General features: G+C 36.0%; 1 long non-coding RNA gene across 1 annotated transcript; it reads right to left on the bottom strand.

Annotated features, from left to right (window-relative positions):
• Window positions 1–242: 242 nt before the first annotated feature.
• On the bottom strand, window positions 243–2,519 carry LOC130592125 (uncharacterized). The gene is made up of 3 exons (XR_008970313.1): window positions 2,075–2,519; window positions 1,039–1,099; window positions 243–308 (listed from the first exon to the last, which is right to left on the bottom strand). It is a non-coding gene; the product is annotated as an uncharacterized LOC130592125 (long non-coding RNA).
• Between the last annotated feature and the right edge of the window lie 1,322 nt (window positions 2,520–3,841).

The raw sequence follows: 3,841 nt of genomic DNA, 5'->3' as shown, positions 1-3,841 counted from the left end.
ATCGTACCTAGGCGGTGCAAAGTCTATTACTCCGCACTTCCGGCTAGGTTTCAGCTCTCATATCACTCTGTAACGCTCCAAAAATTCATAACCTTAATAAAACACAATTGCTCATACTTAGCAGCGGAAATGGAACTTAAGCCTGTGGGATATGGCCCACTAATACAATGCAACCTTAAATAGTCCTTGATAACTATACATAAATACTCGACCCAATAATAATAATAATTTCTCCAACACCAATACCGCACACTTTCCCTTGAACATGTTCCATATTAACAGCGCACTTGTAATGGCTATGCTCATACCTAAAACTGAAAACAAAACATCATGAGCCGGAGCTCAGTAACATACTACCCTAACAGCGTAAATTCATTTCAATTCATTTTAGTTGCAAACAGGGAGAAGAGAATATGTAAAACATATTTCAAATTCGTAATAAAATAATAGCAAAGTAAACATTTATGAATAGCATCTCGATATTTCATAAGTTCCCATCATCTTTTCATCTTTTAGCTTGGTAACTGGCGAGTATAGACATGTGATGACCCTCAAGGAGCCCAGCTCCCTTTTTGGGTACACCACCATGTGATGATCCTCAAGGAGCCCAGCTCCCTTTTTGGATACACCACCATGCGATGATCCTCAAGGAGCCTCGTCCCTTTTTGGATACACCGCTCGCACCAAAATAGCATGCGGTACCCTCAAGGAGCCCAGCTCCCTTTTCGGGTGTAGCGCGGGTGCGAAGGTACGTGCACGACCATAAAGTAGATAAGCGTAACATTATACTGCCAGAACCTCTTTCACTTTTATTTATCATGTTTCGTTCGATTAGCATTCATCGGCATAAGCCATAGATCTTTCATGAATCACACTTGAGCATCAATAATGTCATAAGATCATCATTTACGAAACTCATTCGAAAAAATTTAATCCCACAATCCATATAAGATCACATGCAAAATCCTTAACATAATTATAAACATCATTTCATAAACACATTTCGAAGGGATCGTGGGTGTTAGCAATAGATGTTACCTGGATTCCTGCTTAATAACCTTGAAAGCCGGGGGAGGCTGTAATATCCTTTCCGTTTAATCTAATCAATTAAGGGATTAATAAAAAGACTTGTTAATATTTTATTCTAATTAAGTTTGAGTTTCTTGATCTGTTTCCATCATGCTCCCATTGTAGGAGGTACTTAGGAGTTTAATATATTGAGATCTTTGGTGGTTGATAAAAGTCAAAGGCATTCTTTTAGTTTAACGTCTAAGTCGTAATTCATTATTTGTGAGTATGAACGTCTTGTTATAACTATTTCGTATTTCATAAATTGAACATTAAGATCATGTTATACTCTTGTTAACCTTTAGTTCGAAACTTCGTTCCACTAGTCATAGGGCCCCTTTTAAACATATTCGTCATTTTATAAATTAAAACAGTGGTCGTTGGTGATGTTACAAAGATTCATTATTTCAACTTTTATAATTAACTTTACTTATGTTACTATAATTATAATTTAACTCATCATTTGTTTATACTACTAGGTACCTATTCAATTTAATAAGTAAATTAGCGTCAACAAGTTTTATAATAATTTAAGTTATCGTAACTCAACTAATTATAACTACTAATATTCATTTATTATTTTTAGATTACAAGAGTAAATTGATAATTACTAAGTGACGTTATTGCTAAGTTTTCTTGTCAATTCGTAATAAAATAATCATAAATAGTTATCATAAATTTATAATCTAATGTACTAACTTAGGTAAGTCTAACCAATTTCATATTACAAAAATAAGGTGAACCATTGGTGATAATTAACTAAATTAGTTTAGTTCTTATTACTTGATTAGAATAACTAATTAAAAATGTAACCTAATTAATTAGTCCATTAAGCTAAATAAGTTGATGAATATTGTAGATTAGCTTTAATTAAAAAAATTCAGCTTGTTGAGATGTTGACCCATTAAATTGAGAGAGTAACATGATGTTTGGGCTTCAACTCATTTAATTTAAACCAAACAAACATTCATAAAATGAAAACAAAGGGAGGTATGAATGAACATACCTCTGCTCAATTGAGCAGGACCGAAAACAGAGCAGAGGAGAGAGATTGACTGGCAGTGGGTGGGGCTCCGACCGAGAGACAGCAAGGTGGTGGTCCGTCGGAGATTCGTCGACCACGGTGGTTCGGTGCAGCTGCAGTGGTTGCGCCGCGATAGGGGAAGGTGAGGTGCGCGAGAGAGAGAAAGAGGACGAGCGAGGGAGGAGGGAGGCGTCGGTGGGTAGGTGTGGTGGTGGCGCACAGGAGGCGCGGCAGTGCAGCGGCGCTGCGAGGGCGGTGCGGTGGCTGATCCGAAACAGAGGGGAGAGAGTTGTGGTGCGAAAATATGGAAGCTTTGAGGGGTGTTTTTGGGGGCGTTTTTCCGGCGAAGGTGGTGGTTTTCCGGCGAGGATTTAATTGGAGTTGTGAGTGAGTGATAATTGTGGAGAAATCATGGCTATTTATAGCCATTGTTATGGTTAAATTTTGTGATTTTGGATGGGTTGGATTTGATGAAAAATCTGAAATTTGGGTGGGTTGATTTGATAAAATATCGGATTTTTAGGTGGGTTTGGATTGAATTGAAGTTTTAATTGAAGTTGAATTTGTTTGTGAAAAAAAAAATCTGTCTTCAATTACAATTCCATTGTTGGGTTGCTTGTGAAGGAAAAATGGAAAACGGGTTGAAATGTTGATGAAACAGTTTCTATGGTTTTCCTGAGTTTTCTTTTTTCTTTTTTCCTTTTTCTTTTCTTTTCTCTTTTTTCTTTTCCTTTTCCTTTTCCTTTTTATCCTTAATAGCATTAATTGTTCTAATATTGGAGTAGTACTTGCAAAGCTTTAGTGGTAATTTTATTATTATTTTCTTGCTTTAACTAATATAATTATTTAATCTAACATAATTTGATATTATTGCAACACTTGGCTAATAAATATATATATTCTAACAAACTAATTATTCATTACTTGGACATAAAATAACGAAATTTCGATTATAACTCATTATTAAATGAAAAAATTTAGCCACTAATTATTATTATATAATTTAAGGCGGTTTAAATTTTCGGGATATTACACCCGGGACCATCATCAATCGAAAGGCGATAAACAAACCGCCAAGTCTCCGGACCATCATCAATCTGTGGGGCGATAACCAAACCGCTAGGTCTTTGGACCATCATCAATCAAAAAGGCGACAAACAATCATCAGGTTTCTTTACCATTGCCTATCGAGACAGTAGAGCTGATCAGACTGAGCCTGGTCCGAAAAATCAGCGAGCTTGGGCATGAAAATGTGGCCCGAATCTTGGCTTTGGGCTTGGGCTTAATGTCCCGACTTATTTCGGGTTAGATTCTGGCAAGCGTGCAGGCCTGATTTTCGGCCCGCCCCTCCCCGTGAATATAACTCAGCAGGGGGTTTTGGGCTTGCGTGTATAATGCATTATTGCTAGTCCATTATTTAAAGCCTTAAGGCTTAAAGGAATTAAAATATTAAAAAGAAAAACTGAAATAGGAAAATTTTTTAAAGGGGTATGTAGTACATGAGTACAGTTAGTGAGGAGAGAGAAAGAGGTGATCAAAATTCAAAAAACAAAGAGTGTGAAATTGAAATCCTAGCTTCCATAGTTCCATCAAGCAATAGTTTTCTTCTTCTTCTTCCGATTGTCTTCTTCTCTTGGTTCTTCATTCGGGTATGTTACATTTTAATTATTTATAATTATGACATGTTTATTTATATAATTTTTTAAATTTCATGTTTGATTTTGCTCGTTGAATTCATAAATTGCTATT

This window comes from Beta vulgaris, chromosome 7 (assembly GCF_026745355.1).
Source record: "Beta vulgaris subsp. vulgaris cultivar EL10 chromosome 7, EL10.2, whole genome shotgun sequence".
NCBI lineage: Eukaryota > Viridiplantae > Streptophyta > Magnoliopsida > Caryophyllales > Amaranthaceae > Beta > Beta vulgaris.
This window is presented reverse-complemented; position numbering and strand designations above follow the sequence as displayed.